This window comes from Mytilus edulis, chromosome 8 (genome assembly GCF_963676685.1).
Source record: "Mytilus edulis chromosome 8, xbMytEdul2.2, whole genome shotgun sequence".
Classification (NCBI taxonomy): domain Eukaryota; kingdom Metazoa; phylum Mollusca; class Bivalvia; order Mytilida; family Mytilidae; genus Mytilus; species Mytilus edulis.
The window spans coordinates 78,403,732-78,421,771 of NC_092351.1; the positions used below are offsets into that span (position 1 = coordinate 78,403,732).

Sequence of the window (18,040 nt, forward strand, 5' to 3'; positions counted from 1 at the left end):
GTGTTGGTCATTCATTATGTATTCGTGTTTGTTTTATGTAATGAGTTAGTACTTCAGTTTCATTATGTATATCTGTTATATTCATTTGATAAAATTTACTGTTTGCAATAGCATTAATTGTTCTAAAAAATTAGGATGTTCTTATCCCAAGCATACAAACTTAGCCGTATTTGACACAACCTTTTTCAACATTTGATCTTCAGTACTGTACAACTTTGTACTTATTTTTCGCTTTCGATCTTTTATATCTGGGCGTCACTGGTGGGTCTTGTGTGGACGAGTCGCGTTTTTGGCGTATTAAATTTAACGTTGCGTCGTTTGTTCTCTCTTATTTTTGAGTGTAAATTGACATTGCGATAAGACGTGTCACGGTACTTGTCTATCCCAAATTCATGTATTTGGTTTTGATGTTATATTTGTTATTCTCGTGGGATTTTGTTTGATGCTTGGTCCGTTTCTGTGTGTGTTAGTTACATTGTAGTGTTGTGTCGTTGTTCTCCTCTTATATTTATGCGTTTCCGTCAGTTTTAGTTTGTTACCCCGATTTTGTTTTTTGTCCATGGATTTATGAGTTTGAACAGCGGTATACTACTGTTGCCTTTATTCATCTGGAGCAGGATCTGCTTACCCTTCCGGAGCACCTTAGATCACCCCCACTTTTTATAGGGTTCATGTTGTCGTTGTACTCCTATATGTCTTATTTTTACCTATTATGTCTACCTGTTTTGTTCGTTAATCATTGCCAATGTAATGGAATTTGATGAGACTGAAAAACAAGTGTGAGGTTTAGCTAGCTTTCAAATTAGGTTAAATCCACAATTGTTCTACATAATGAAATTTCTGTACAATGTCAGGAATATGACAGTAGTTATCAGTTCGTTTCATATGTTTGAGCTTTTGAATTTGCCATATGAATTGGACCTTTCCTTTTTGAATTTTCTTCGCAGTTCAGAATACGTACATTGCGCAAGTATTTTCTTATAATTTTTTTTTAAATTGAAGGTCATACCTTGCAATCAATCAGAACCTTTAAAACGTGTTTTTAGTGTATGTTATGCTTAAACTTAGTCCTTCATGGAATAAAAAATTATAAATATCAATCTGTCGTGAGCTAATTTGAAGTATTTTGAAAATAAATTTAACGATTTCGATTTTCCTTCTTTAAGATGACTTTCTTTTTCTTCTTCATTTATTTCGTTTTTATTTTTAAAATCGGTGGTTTAAAGAGTTGAAAATATTTTAAGCAACTTAACTAGTGTGTTATACACTAATACTTGATAAGTATGCGTTAATAAAATAAATAATACATTGCAAACTAGATTTAACTTTTATTTGTTTTATGTATTAAAATTTTTCAACACTCCTCGTTGTCATTTATTTTTAACAAAGAGGATTCTAGAATTTTACAGAATGAGAGATCTAAATATCACCAGTCGAAAATGACAAATCTAGATATCGCAAGTCCAAAATGATAAATCCAGGCATCGCATATTCAAACAGATCAATCCGGTTATCACAAGTCCAAAATAATAAAAAGGTCATCGAAAGTTCAAAATGATAAAAGTAGTTATTTGCAGGGGCAACACATTAACATTTCAAGTTTTAAACAGATATATGCCAAGCAAGTCTGTGATGATGTTAACAGACACTTGTGAAACGAGGAAGTATTTTGCTATAGTTTATAACGTCGTTCTCCCACCAGACGACTGTTGATATAAAGATGGAATTTAACGTCCCCCATCAGGACTATGATCCATAATGTGTATAAGTATCTAAAAATGAAAAAAGAGAGCTATGAAAAAGATGCATTAAGGTTGATTTATAATTTCCTGTTAAAATTAGTTTTTACTTTAAAAAAAAAATAGTATCAAAATAAACCCGATAAAAAAGTCGATATATCATTCGTTTTCGAAAAAAAGCAACACAAGTATCATGGGTAGGACAGTATCTAGCTTTAAACAAAAAAGAGTAAATCAATGAATACTTTTGTACACAAATAAAAGCGACTGTTCATATTGCAAGTGATGATGAAATAACCGTAAAACGCTATCAACATTATATGTAAGTATTTTGATACAAAGTTTATTTACAGATCTTCGCACTTGAAAGTAAAAATATGACCATTTTGAAATCCGGCTTAGCTTACATAAACACGTGTACAACTACAGTACTTTCCGAACATGGTTTACTTAAATTATAATCAACATGTGACTATTTATACAAAAAATAAAACATTAAACAAAGAAAATCGAGTACTATATATTCCATCTCTTTTAATTGTACTAAGCTTTTTTAAGGAAATAAATTTACACTGAAAACACACAACCACTTACCTCAATTCTTGTCATCTTCTTCTTTTTATAAATTAAAAATCCTGTAAGAAATTTAAATCTACGTGAAGTTCATTTGAAAATGGACTTTTTTTAATATAAATGAGGCCGTTAGCTTTCTCGTTTGAATTGTTTTACATTGTCATTTCGGGGTCTTTTATAGCTGACTATACGGAATAGGCTTTGATCATGTTGAAGGACGTACGGTGACCTATAGTTGTTAATTTCTGTGTCATTGTTGGTCTCTTGTGGAGAGTTGTCTCATCGGCAATCATACTACATCCTCTTTTTATATTTGTGTTCTGTTGCTGCTACTTAGTAAATTAAATATTATTATTCTTAAAAAAGGTATACATCTAAATGTTTCTTTTATTGTATTTATGGTGATACGGTTTAGATGTCTTCAAATGTGCATTATACGTCCGATTCGAATTAAGAATAATATACGTTTTACTTTTACATTCGAAATATTTCTATCCTCCATGCATGTGCTATATGCCTATTTTAATGTTGGTACCCCTTATAATGTTTTATACTGCACTCGTTCTATTTGAGCAGTCAAAATGCGTTTACTGTATATTTCTATGTCATATACAGTCACTGACCCGATATAACTTTTCCTCATGAATATTTAAATAGAAGTTGCCGAAATAAAATTTAATTATTCATACGACCTCTTCAACCTGTTCTTGTTTCAAATGCATACAACGATGCGTGGAACGACTCAACCTGGTTTCTTTTGCAATTATTGGAAAAACATATTTCATTTATTAGTATTTTTTGTTTGCAACCTATAAATCATTAATTTGTTATGCTTATGGTTGATACTTTAGTCCATACTCAAATGATTTCGTTCACCATCGAGTGTGGGTTTCAACAGGTAAATGTACATTTCATTGTGTTGAAAATTTCTCCGTGAGCATGATATGAGGCCTTTTTAAAGGGGATTTCCCCAACATGCCCAAATATTTAAATCTAATAAATAATCTTAACTTAACGTTTTAAACAACAATTGAAAATGTTCTTTTAGATTGCAGTATAAATACAATAAAAGTGTATTGACTTGACATATCATCGATATAAGGATTCGGCTCGAAACGGGGAAATAGCTCGGCACAGCCTCGCATTTCCCCGTTTCTAAGCCTCATCCTTATATCGTTGATATGTCAAGTCAATGCACTATTATTGTCTATATATTTGTCAACATTTTTCACCTCACGTTCGCTCCGTATACAGATAATGAGAAATAAAATGACTTCCAAGTTAAAAAAGAGTACAAAGTTTGGCATGAATGAATTATTTGTTAATTAATTTATATTTGATGCAAACAGTATGTGAAGATTTTGATACATTTATGGTTACCGTATTGATTCGGTTGAGTGTTGTCGTTTAAGTGTATACCTATATATCATCTGATATTATTTCAATATTTAAATTACAAAATGTACTTTCGGTTGAAAAAAAGAGTACAACCTTTTGTATGAAATATAACTACAATAGTGGCGACTGTTAAAATAAATGAAAACACAAATAATCATTTGACTTTTCTCCTCTTTACACAAGTTTTCAACATTCCAAACTAAAAGACTAATTGAAAGAGTTGGTATTGCTTTGCTTCCTAAAAAAGAATGGCCAACGTAGATACGTAGATACAAGTATCTTGTCTTAGGAAGGGATAAATCCTGCTTTGTAAATGATCACTCTGATTCAAACAAAAAATTCTCTTAAACTGACATTATCAAGATGCTTGATTTCTTGATTGACAACATATTTGTGACGTTCGGAGGACGTGTTTTTAAACAGACTATCGTCATTCAAATGGGAACAAATTGTGCCCCTCTACTTGCCGACTTGTTTCTATATTATTATGGGCTGACTTCATGCAGAAACGTCTTAGGAAGAAAGATAAGAAGTTAGCGATATCCTTTAACTCTACTTTCCGCTATATAAATGATGTTCTTTCACTAAATAATTAAAAAAATGGTGACTATGTGGAACGCATCTATCCCATCGAACTAGAGATAAAGGATACTATAGATACAGTTAAGTCTGCCTCTTATCTTTACTTACATCTAGAAATTGACAATGAGGGTCGGTTGAAAACAAAACTTTACGACAAAAGAGATGATTTCTGCTTTCAAATTGTGAACTTTCTATTTCTAAGTAGCAACATTCCAGCAGCACCTGCATACGGGGTATAAACGATTGATTCGATATTCCCGTGCTTGCATTTCGTTATCATGATTTTCTTGATAGAGGGTTGCTCCTCACAAGGAAGCTATTAAACCAAGAGTTCCAAAACGAGAAGTTGAAATCATCCCTTCGTAAATTTTACGGACGCCATCACGAGTTGGTTGACCGTTATGGAATAACCGTTTCACAAATGATATCGGATATGTTCCTAACGTCGTAACTATAATCCTCTTTCCTTTGATGAATGTGAACTACCGAATTAGACTATTTACCGGATTCGTTATCGCGTAAGTAGCACGACGGGTGCCACATCTGGAGCAGGATCTGCTTACCCTTCCTGAGCACCTGGGATCACCCCTAGTTTTTGGCGGGGTTCGTGTTGCTTATTTTTTAGTTTTCTTTGTTGTGTTATGTGTACTATTGTTTGTCTGTTTTTCTTTTTTTCATTTTTGGCCATGGCGTTGTCAGTTTATTTTCGATTTATGAGTTTGACCGTCCATTTGGTATCTTTTGTCCCTCTTTCAGAAACTTTAATGCAATTCAAAATGCTTTGCTTTTTAGGAATAGTCATTTACATTGTTCCATTGTCTTATATTTTATCTCAAGTGAAACGTTTCTTTACTTTTGTAAAAAAGGTTTCACGGTTGGTAAGTAAAATAACATTATAGATGTTTTCAGAATATGAGTTCATGATTGGGTTCAAATATGCTGATATTGATCATGTGAATTTGATTTAAATTCAAGATCATGTCTTTTCCAGTCGTATACCACCGCCATGGAGACGGGTTTTAACCTACCGTTTCTTCTTATATCAATATATGTAAATCCAAGACGAATAAATGCATAGCTGATTATGCGGCATAGGCTTTGCTCATTGTTGAAGGCCATTCGATGACGTATAGTTGTTAATTTCTGTGCCATTTGGTCTTTTGTGGGGAGTTGTCTCAATGTTTATCATACACCAGCTTCTGTTTTATATGAGATAAAACTCTGGTGATTTATTAAAAAAAACTTCGTCTATGTTAAAACTGGAATGACTCCATGAATGCATAATCAAAACACACTTAAGGTAGCACAATACAAAGATTTTTCATCCCCAATAAGACATCTTAAAACTGATGTAATTCCACTCATCTTTCTTTAAATTTTATAAATGAGGTACTAAAGAAAGAAGAAGGATTAATCTTTCAAATTGTGATAATTTCATTATGACATAATTATTACATAATTAATTGTTATGTAATTAGTTGCCATATTGTTATGTCCTTACTTAAATGAATTTAGCTTCTTTGTTATAGCATCCCAAAATACTTTATAGATTCTTGTACAACACAGTTTGACCTCCAATTATTATGTAATAATTATATCATAATGAAATTATCACAATTTGAAAGATTAATCTTTCTTCTTTCTTTTGGTACCTCATTTATAAAATATAAAGAAGGATGAAATGAATAACATCAGTTTAAAGTTGTCTGATTGGGAGTGAAAACATCTTTGTATTGTGCTACCTTAAGATAAGCTTATTTTACTGCTTAATCAGGGAACAAACAATGTTTCACCTGGACAGAAATGTATGTTGTCGTAATAAGGTTAAGTAGAAGAGACATGGGTATGTAATTTCCTCCAAACATTAAGCTCTTATCTTCTTAAAAAGCATATACATAATAGAACGCTATCTTTTTTCATTCTCAAACAATTCTACAAATGCTAGAAAAAAATGATTATACCATTAACATGTGTACATTCCCGTCATCACTCATACCGCATCTTCTTAAATCTGTTCAATGTTAACAATATACAACCATCAACATGACGGTTTAAAATGATCTTTTATACAAAGCAGTGCTCTGGAATGATGGCTAGTTCCTATTTCACATGGATTACACATCGTGATAAAAAGCATTGAGTCAACTTTAAACTAATAGGAAACATTTTGAGTAGAAAGTATATCTTTGTTTGTCCTTCATTTTTTTATATAAATACGGCCGTTAGTTTTCTGGTTTGAAATGTTTTACATTGTCATATCGGGGGCTTTTATAGCTGACTATGCGGTATGGGCTTTGTTTATTGTTGAAGGCCGTACGGTGGCCTATAGTTGTTAATGTCTGTGTCATTTTGGTCTCTTGTGGACTGTGGTCTCATTGGCAATCAAACGACATCTTTTTTTATACTTATCTAAATAAAATATGACCTAGTACGTCTTGAACAATATTGATATCGTTATCATAAAAGCTATGCATAAACAGTACATTTATAAACAATATGTTTAACCTTCACAAAATACGTCTTGTCATGAGGCATGCATCGAAAACCTCTCATACATTAATGAATATAAAATAGTATTAGTGAGATTTAAAATGTATATTTTGTCCGTTTGGTTCATTGTAAATATAAAACCAAAAATATTATTACGGTTCCAATTAATGGAAATAAGCGAAAGAGAGGCAAAAATAAGGAATATTCAAACTCAGTCTAAAAAAACGGACAACGCCATTGCCGAAACTCGGGCTTTAAAAATTGATAATTTAATCATCTCGATTGGATAAATCCGGAAATCCATTGGTATCAATTTACATGGTGTCAGAAACAATATATATGCTATCGATTACTAAATATTCTTTTGGCATCATTGTCTGATTACAGCGTGTCATATTTAAAAGAATGAACGTACAATTATATACAATACATGTTCATAATCACTTACCACTGATATATACATCTTTTTCTTGGTTTTATCAATTGAATACCCTGTAATTAAAAGATTGAATTTACACTAATAATAAATATATGTACGAAGTCACTTACCACTGATATATACATCTTTTTTTATTGGTTTTATAAATTAAATACCCTGTATTTAAACAGAATGAATTTACACTAATATAAAATATATGTACATAGTCACTTACCACTGATATAACCATTTTTTTCTTGGTTTTATAAGTTAAATACCCTGTATTTAAAAAGAATGAATGTATACTAATATTAAATATATGTATCAATTGTATTCGTTCATACTGTGTTAATTTACATGTTTTGATTGAGTTAAGCCTGCCAATAGATATTTTATCGTGTGTTTTTCTATGTTGTGATGTTAAGCTATTGTGTCAGAAAAACGGAGAATCAAAAGTACCAGGATTATAATTTAGTACGCTAGACGCGCGTTTCGTTTACATTAGATTCATCAGTGACGCTCATATTAAAATATTGTTAAAGCCAACCAAGGACTTTGTTGAAGAGCACCGAGGATCCAAAATTCTAAGTTGTGCCAAATACGGCTAAGGTAATATCTGCTTGGGATATGAAAATCCTTAGTTTTTCGAAAAATTCAAAGTTTTGTGAACGAGAAATTTATAAAAAGTTATCAAAGGTACCAGGATTATGATTTAGTAAAAAGTGACCACATTATTGATATTCATGTCAACACCGAAGTGTTGACTACTGGGTTGGCGATACCCTCGGGGACGAAACGTCCACCAGCAGTGGCATCCACCCACTGGTGTAAATAGTTATCAAAGTACCAGGATTATAATTTAGAACGCCAGACGCGCGTTTCGTCTACATAAGACTCATCAGTGACGCTCATATCAAAAATTTTATAAAGCCAAAGAAGGATAAAGTTGATGAGCATTGATGATCAAAAATTCCAAAAAGTTGTGCCAAATACGGCTAAGGTAATCTATGCCTGGATAAAAAGAAAACACTTAGTTTTTCGAAAAATTCAAAATTATGTAAACAGGAAATTTATAAAAAGTGACCACATTTTTGATATTTATGTCAACACCTTGGGTGTTGACTACTGGGCTGGAGATATCCTCGGGGACGAAACGTTTGGTACTATTAAAACGTTAAAGCCCGCTGCAAATACTTGCACCTGTCCTTAGTCAGGAATCTGATGTACAGTAGTTGTCGTTTGTTTATGTAATTTATACGTGTTTCTCGTTTCTCGTTTTTTATATAGATTAGACCGTTGGTTTTTCCTTTTGAATGGTTTTACACTAGTAATTTTGGGGCCCTTTATAGTTTGTTGTTCGGTTTGATCCAAGGCTCCGTGTTGAAGGCCGTACATTGACCTATAATGGTTTACTTTTATAAATTTTTATTTGGATGGAGGGTTGTCTCATTGGTTTTCAAACCCCATCTTCCTATATCTATAGTCACTTACCACTGATATAACCATCTTTTTTTTTGGAAAAGTGTTATCTATTTTAGTCGTTAATTGGCATTATGATATGTCGTTCTTCTCTCGGTTTGGGAAAAAAATCCAAAACTTAACATGTTTAATGAATCTAATTAAGTTTGCATATATAATCTTTACTTGCATAGATGTGTATGAGCTGAAATATGACTTTAGGTATAGACAAATAATATGAACCCACAGTTTATCATTTAAACCATTTAAAAGTGAATCACAAGTTGTTATATGCTAATTTCTAAGTTATACATACAGACTATTCAAAATTTTATACAGTTTTAAATACAAAATTGAAAAGGCATTTTAACATTTTTAACGTAACATACTGTTTTCTAAAATAGTTTCACGGTTTATAAGTTTCATGAAAGAGGGTATCATAACATGATAGATGTTTGTGATTGATTAGGTCTCTATATATGTGTAGTAAACTTAAACCATATTCAATAACCATGCATTTGTTAAATTTAAACACTTTTTCACCTGACGTATGTATCATTATAGTGATCAATATAAAAAAGAAAATCTGGTATGATTGCCAATGAGACAACTCTCCACAAAATACCAATTGACACAAATATTAACAACTATAGATCACCGTATGGCCTTCAACAACGTACAAAGCCCATACCGAATAGTCAGCTATAAAAGGCCCCGACATGACACTATAAAACAATTCAAACGAGAAAACTAACGGTTAATGCGAAAAGGCATATTCTTGTAATGTTATCCAATATTAAGATGCTATCTTTAAAAAAATTATAAAATAATGGAACGCTTTCTTTTTTATTTTCAATCAATCTAGCAATGATAGAAACACTTTCAATTTAAAACAATATTAATATTCGGACACGGATGTACATATATGATGTTCGTGTACTAAATTTCACTAAAGGTCTGACTTTCCGAGACCATAACGTTAAATATCACGAAGTAGATTCAAATAAAACGAGCATGGATCAAAGACATTAAAAGGGTACTAAAATGAGGATACGAGGCATTGAAAAAGGATACTGGCAGGGTCAACGGAACTGTTGAAAAAACACAAACATGTTCTGAATAAGCTATTGAACATACATCAGTGCTCTGGACCGACTGCCAGTTCCTATTGCATTCAACGATACGACATTTTGATATTATAATCACTTGAATATGAATACACGTGTTTCAGCCATCACCACACACATATTGTCAAGAGACAATACGCAAAGACCTATTATATAAATTTCATAAATAAAATATATTATCGGTGACATATAAAATGCAACTTATGTCCTTTTGAATGTGTGTTAATATAAAACTGCTAAGTGAACAACATATCAGATTAATCAATACATACATGGATATAACAGCTAATCCTTACACATACATGACAGACGATACAAATATTTAATTGAAATGTATAAGTGTATTTGAATTAAATGAACGATATATACATTTATTGTAAAAACTAAATAGGCCTAATTTATTTCAGAAATGCATAATTGGAAAACTCAATATCCATAGTGATGTAAATTAAACACATACCTTCTACAAAAATTAAAAACTGCCTAAGCCGTCAAAAGAATCATGCAATAGTTAACTATGTTATCAAATGTTTTCGGTTTTATACATAGATGCCATGTGATCTCCATTATATATAATCACTGAGCGTATCTTAATGTTGGATCAGATGCAAACAAGTTTTTCTAAAACAACTTAAATGACCTGCAAATATTATTGTTTTCGCTACTGTCGTCAAGTTTCAGCAATATATTACCTTCATTTCGTAAGATTAAATTGATTTTTGGTTGCTAATAGTCCCTAAGTTTTTATTTGATGCATATTAAGTGCAGTAAACAGGAAGTTCAATAATTGGTACTGAAACAGAAATGACGTTTGAGGAAATTTAGACTGCCACAGAACAGCAGGGACAGTGCTATGACTGCACAAAGATAACTTTAAGTCATGTGGTAAATGTTACCAGCATGTTAAATAAGACATATACAATGTATATGTTCGGGAGATAATGTAAAACAGTTTGATCGAGGAATATCATCAGGTATAGCGTCATAATCATAAATCAAATTTTATATGTTAAGAGGATTCATTGTAAACTGGCAGTAGAAACCGGAGCTTACCTTACCATACTGTATAATAAATATTTTTGTTTCATTGAAATTGCGTTTTATGTTATTATTAAGATATACGAAGATGTGGTATGAGTTCCAATGAGACAACTCTTCAACCAAGTAACAATTTATTAGAAGAAAGCCATTATAGGTCAAGTTACAACCTTCAACATGGCGCATTGGCTCACACCGAACAGCAAGCTATAAAAGGGCCAAAAAATACTGGTGTAAAACCATTTAAACGGGGAAACCAACGGTCTAATATATGTAAAAACGAAAAACGATAAACACGTATGAAATACTTAAACAGAGGGCTACCACTGTACATCAGATTCCTGACTTAGGACAGGTGCAAACATTTGCAGCGAGATTAAACGTTTTTATGGTAGTGAACCTTTTCCTTTTCTGAAACAATATAATAGCATCACAACATAGAAAGACAAACTATAAAATATCAATTGGAAGTCTTAAGCTAGTTTGTTTGTTTCTCTTTTGCTAATATTCATTTTCTATTCAATTTGGTTTCCATGAAAAGTGGATTATTCAAGAATTTCTCCTCGTATATTATCAACATTCAAGAAAAGGTTCGCTATTTATTTGCTTGTGTTAGATAACAATTAGGGGTACCATTCAGAGAAAATTCATTAATGTAGAGTTACTCAAGTCAACATTTAGTTTCTCTAAACAGAGTAACAACCCAAAAACGGATATTCGTTATAAATAGGCCTTATCTTGACTGAAGAAAACAGTATAACTGTAAGTCTGCTAAAAAATGCCGTACATTGACCTATAATGGTTTACTTTTATAAATTGTTATTTGAATGGAGAGTTGTCTTATTGGCACTCATACCATATCTTCCTATATCTATGTTTTTAATTTTCCGGACAAATTTTGTTGACATTTTTCACCTCCAATATTGATCTAAATATTTAATAAGGACATGTTAATGTAATATTGTATTTTGAATGTCCTTGCAGGTAAGTATTTTAGTGATTTTTTGTTTTTTTTTTGTAACATGCATTCGCATGATAATATTTAACTATTGCTATTGATACCACAGTTTGATTTTTCTGAAGAACCCATTAAAGATCAGAGACCCAATGTTCCCCGCATTTCACATATTTCAAGGGACATTACTCTTTAAAAATAGTTGATCGTCCACCATTACAAAACATGTTAGATAAATTGCTAATATAAATCTATAGTATGAGTTTTTTTATAAACCTGGAAAAAAGTTTAACCTTTGACAGAGCTTACGAAGCCATTTTTCTTAAAATAGATATCTTCAACAGGCAAAAAAAATAGAGAGCACCAAAAAAACCGGACGAACGGAGACACGAACAACGAACGTTCGGTTCTACGCCATATGTTATGCGGGGACAAAAAATATGCTTCTGTTTAGATAAGAATTCAAGTCACTTTTGCATAGAATGCATTTTTTTTAGTTTGTGTATTTTTAGTACGTTTTTACACATATGGGTACTTTTTTACAAGTTAGTTAATCCATTTCACTAACAATCATTTCTAAATTTTTCAATTATAGAAAAAATTTTGTTCACAGACCTTTAACTGTTCACAGACCTTTAACTTCATCCCGATCCCAAAATAATACATATTAACGTTATTTTACAGACATTTTCGACGTATGATGAACTTAAAATCGCTGAGATTTGTGTGTCAAAATATAGTTCACATAATTGAAATTCAACAAATATTTTATAAAATGCATATGAACAGGCCTCAAAGTTATATTTCATTAAATGTCCATAGTTTAGATTAAAGTATAAGTAGTATATAGTGACTTATATTATATGAAGCTATAAAACACTCTAAATTATTGTCAATAAAGGAGTTAATTATATCAATTGAACATAGAGTGATGACTTCTGCGATAAATAGCTTTGAAAGTAATAAATAAGAAATACAACTTTTTAATGGAGAATGATAACACACATTGTAACTATTATGACGCAACTCATTCAATGATTTTATTTCACACATTCTGTCTTAAAGGGCATACGAATGCTCTATTAATTTTGTTTATAATCTGTTTACAACCAACATAGTTACTGGTTACCTTTTGTAATGCAATTATTCTTATGAATTATACAGTAATATATTTAGATTTATATAATAGGCCTTCGTGAACGTTGTAAACAATGTCATATTTAACTTGAACCGTCTGGTATTTGCATAGTTAACCGCATTTATTTTATTTTATTAAAACTTAAAAAAATCAAGCTGTTTTTAACATTTAAGAATTGTAACCATTGTGGTTTACAAAATGTACTCCAAACATTAAAAAAATAGATATACCTTAAATAAACACAATACATGTATCTCATACAATTTTAACGTATCTCCATTTTTTGAATATGAGATTAACAGCTCATTTATAATTTCGTTCTGACCAACACATAGGATAAACTGTGTATTGCTACACGTCATTTAAATGATTCAAAATGCGGTATATATTTCGATATGCAATAAATCAATCAGAAATTATAAAAATTAAGTTGAGGCCAACATGCATATACTGCCTGCTAAACAAAACTTATTTTCGTTTATAAATACAAACCGTACAAGCTTAAGCCATACCAATATTGTTTTTGTATTAAATATTAGTGCAACACTTCCATAACCTACATATAGTTATGGGTATGGAATAAACAACACAATATATAATTTTTAAAATATGGTCTTACCGTTGAACAGGAAAACTAGCATAGCCAGTAAAACCATTATAATTTATTAGCTCGTGGTGCGGTAAAGCTTAATTCAATCACCATAAGCTGCAGAGGTATCAAAGTTCTTGTTAAAATGTATCAGTGTAATCTATAACAGCTACTAGATTTTTGAAGGGGGATTTATTTTGGCACAGTATTATATTGATATTGATAACATCATATGCTTAATACTTGAGCCAATGTCGATCACTCGTTATGTTTACATACATTAACGTATAAAAGTCACCTTCAATTAAAGCTGTTGAAACGTAGGGTAACGCTTGTATCCAAGAGTTCCAAATTGTAAAGTTGAAATCAATCCTTCGTAAAATGCCATTACGAGTTGGTTGACCGTTATGGAATAACCATTTCACATATGATACGGATGGATGGTTGGACAGTCGGACAGACAACTGTTACAATTAATACCAACTCTGGTGAAATTTTGTGGCATTTATAAAATATATAAAGTATACGATAGTAAACAATTTTTGATCGAGGGGCAGAAAACGAATAGGACAGTAAACTTCATAAGACATGTGTTTAGGTTTCATCAATCAATTTTAGAAGCCATTGAGTGAAAAAGACCGTTGCACTTTTTTTCAAATGATGGATATACAATAATCATCATTATATTATCTTTAGATTAATTAATTGATAGATTGAATGTTGGTTGCTTAACGTCCAATTACAAATATTTCATGCAAATTCAGGACGAGAACAAGTTAACAATAAATACAATAAATTAAGTAAGTTTGTAATAAAAGAGGCCATCCCAGATGATGGTCGGGGAAATTTGGACTGCCACAGGAAAAGGGGGGTAAATTTGATAGTTACAGACATTTTGCCTTTACTAAATTTAGAAAAAATGTATGTAGGCTTTCTATGTACAACTCTTACTTGTTTTATTTGATCATAATGATTTAAAGTCCTCTTGGTAGAGTAATCTTTCCGAATGTGGGAGATCGTGAGTTCACACTTGGCCGGTGCAATTTAGAGACTGTAAAATAATGTGTTCGGTCAGGTTGAGATAGCATCCTGTTAAAATTAACAATATATATTAAAACGAGGGGTGCGATTAATATCTGTGTTAAAAACATAGTTAGTTTCATATCAAATAATCAGTCTCTACGAAGGTAATGGGTCGTGCTTTTGTGTTTAATTTAAAATACAAATTACCTACGTGTAGCCGTTAACACTTAATAATATCATTGATCTTTTGTAGGTCACGGGATTACTACGTGACATTGTCATGTGAGTGATCAGAAATTTACGTTTAAAAATAGTTTATGGAATTTGTGGATAAATATAGTTGATGGAAATTCCAATTGATAGTATCAATAGTAAAAGATAAAAATTCAAGGCCTATGTTCATCATGTTTCTTTTCAAACTTGTTTTTTTTAATATGAGTCAATTATTGACCTTTTTGTCCTTCAATTTTGTTTGATAATTTTTTCCTGTTTGATAAAATAAAAAAAAAAGAATTTTACAAATTCAAAAACCGGAAGACAATTATCCAATAGCACTATATTTCAGAAGATATTAATTCTAAATTTAAATTTCTAAACATATACTCCACATGAGTATGGGTTGTCAATATTCTATGTCAAGGCTATATCGCGTTTTTATTTTTAGTATTGAATACCTAACGTAGATTGTGAAAATTCCTAGTTATGTTTATATAAACTAGGTCAAGGATTTTGTCTATCATATAATAATGTTTGATTTTCTGATTTCAGTAGGTGAGGTTCGAGTCGAATGATGACAAATGTATAGTTTTCACAACAATTACGTTGTTAGCAAAAATGTTAAACCCCGTCACTTTATATATGTGCCTGTAAGTCGGGGGTTTTCTTGTGTAAATCAAATTTGTTTTTCGTTTGTAGTTATGAACATCAGATCGTTAGTTTTCTTATTTTTATTGTTATACATTTGTGTTATCATGTATCGCTTACTGTTGAAGATGACTTATATTTATTAACTTCATCGTTATTGGATTTCTAGGGGAGATGTATCTGTCTCTTAGGCAATCATACTTTATCTTTTTATTTTTATATTCATATTTAAATAATGTTGTTTTGAGTTCGAACGAAAGGTATGATAACGGCCATTTATGTCCCCCAGTTCAAATTAGTCCATAATTGCAGTAACTTAAACTTAGGAACGGGGCATTTAAAATATGGTCATATGTTGGTGCTATTACGCAATGATCGTCACTGCATGTGCATATGTAAATGTAGTTCTGTGCGTAACCTTTTATATCAGAATCCTTTCTGTAGAGAGTTACTGGAATTTAACTTTTGTTCTACTCATCAGGTATTTTCCAAAATTTAACACAATTAATCTTTATAGAAGTAATAGACAGTATTGGATTAATGAAGGGACAACTTTTTTGGAGGAAAACATGATTTTTTATATGAAAATCACTGATTTTGATAATTATACGATTTATGGCCTGAACTTTGGTACTACTCACCAGTTCTTCTCAAAATCTAATAACAATGATTTATTACAGGTATAACAGACATCTTTCAAGTTTCATATATACTTGACAAGTATTTGGGTGAAAAGGTTGTTTTTATACGAAAGTCGATGATTTTAAGAATTGTAATATTTCCAGACAAAGGCATCTGCTTAACTTACAAAAATCTCTGCAAAATACCAAAATAAAAACATGCCGCTTAAATAAACCAAAACAAAGTTATAATTGAATATCATACCTAATACCTTCCTTTCAGTAAGATTTTTTAAAAAGCTTAACAAAAACTATCAAATAAGACAAACAAGCAGACAAAGGTATTTGCAATTTCCTGTGAGATTTGAAGGACATCGGGATTAACATCTACTAGCAAATCTGATAGCTTCCCATTACCCCCAGCAAGTCATAAAAACACCGAACTTAACATAATATTATCTAATTAATAGTATACAATAATAGTTCGGCAACAAAATCAATATAGATGCATATAACATAAATTAGGGTGGTGTTGTATGAATGCTAATGAAAATATATCCAACAGATTATAAACAAAGCGGATTTTAACGATCATATAAGTGTCAAATAAAAAATAAAAAGCTGATTTCATTGAATAAATTATCTTCAATACAGTTCATCCTTACTTTGAAATTAAAACATTTTTTTAATGTCTTACAATGAAATGTTTTTGGAAAGTACTTTTGTTTAAATCATGTCAAAAGATAAAAAAAAAAACAGTCACCTCCGCTGCCCAACGACAGCAAGACGCATTGTAGAATTATTACTCAACAGATATCAGAATCCTTAATTTTCAACAATCCGTTGAAATACATTTCCGTTCTTGCTTTACTCTAGCATTGCCTCATCTACATGTATCATGATATCATCTGTATTTGAGCTTGTTATTGCAGGCGGATACATATATAGAACATTGTTATGTCATTGTCAAATGCTACATAATTGTTGATAATTCAAGAAAATAACACACTTCATACGAGTATAATTTCATGTCATGCATTTTTACCAACTATTTGACCATATATTAGCAGCAAGCCATTCAACGTTCTTAACGTGCAAAGAGCGTGGCACTCTTTTTACACGAGACATCGAATTTAACGTCCCCATTCTGACCGGACGTGACTGCGAACTAATACATTCTGCACAGCCAAACGGACGCCCCACTTTGGCAAGCGTTTTACTGCCGGTCGGGAGAAAACCAAGTGCCCATATTTCTATTCACCAGTCACCCTTGGGGTCAAATTTTGGATATACATAAATCATCATAATATTAACTCTTAGAAAAGCTGTATGTCGGTTCTCTTTGAGCATAATATTTCAGTTTCTATGTATCCCTATAACTATTTTAAATTTTAATTATTCAAAATGCTCCCGGTCGGTTCAAAACAAGGACTGTACAATTGAATCAGCATGATGTGTTTTGGTAGGTCAGCATGTTCGAAGTAATAGCAAATAGTAAAACGAGGAGTACAATTAAGCAGCCGTATAATGTGTTGACAAAAAGTTGGTTTCATATATCTATCACTCTAAAAAAAAAAAGTAATGGGTTCCTCTTTTGTATTTGTCTTAAAATACAAATGACCTACGTATACATATACCGTTAACACTTAATAATACCATTGATATTTTGTAGGTCACCGGAATACTACGTAGTATAGTCATGTGAGTGATTAGGAATTTACGTTTAAAAATAGCTCTTAAAAGTCTTAGTTTAAATATAGTTTATGGAATTGATGGCTAAACATAGTAAATGAAAATTCCGATTGATAGTATTAATAGTAAAAATCTATAGTACAAGGCATATATATGTTCATCATGCTTCCTTTTCAAACTGGTTTCTTGAGTCAATAATTGATTTGTTTATTTTAAAGTAAAAGATAATGTACGCGTGTTTTGTAGTAAATCGTAGCCTATCATGTAAATGAAACACTCAGTTTAAACGTGTTTTTAATTTAAAGTATCATATGAACTTTAAACACGTTGTAACAT

At 31.3% G+C, this 18,040-nt stretch overlaps 1 long non-coding RNA gene across 1 annotated transcript; it reads right to left on the minus strand.

The window, feature by feature from the left end:
* Nucleotides 1-1,315: 1,315 nt before the first annotated feature.
* Nucleotides 1,316-10,333, minus strand: LOC139486334 (uncharacterized). Its single transcript, XR_011655551.1, has 4 exons — nucleotides 10,246-10,333; nucleotides 7,231-7,274; nucleotides 2,334-2,374; nucleotides 1,316-1,772 (listed from the first exon to the last, which is right to left on the minus strand). It is a non-coding gene; the product is annotated as an uncharacterized lncRNA (long non-coding RNA).
* Between the last annotated feature and the right edge of the window lie 7,707 nt (nucleotides 10,334-18,040).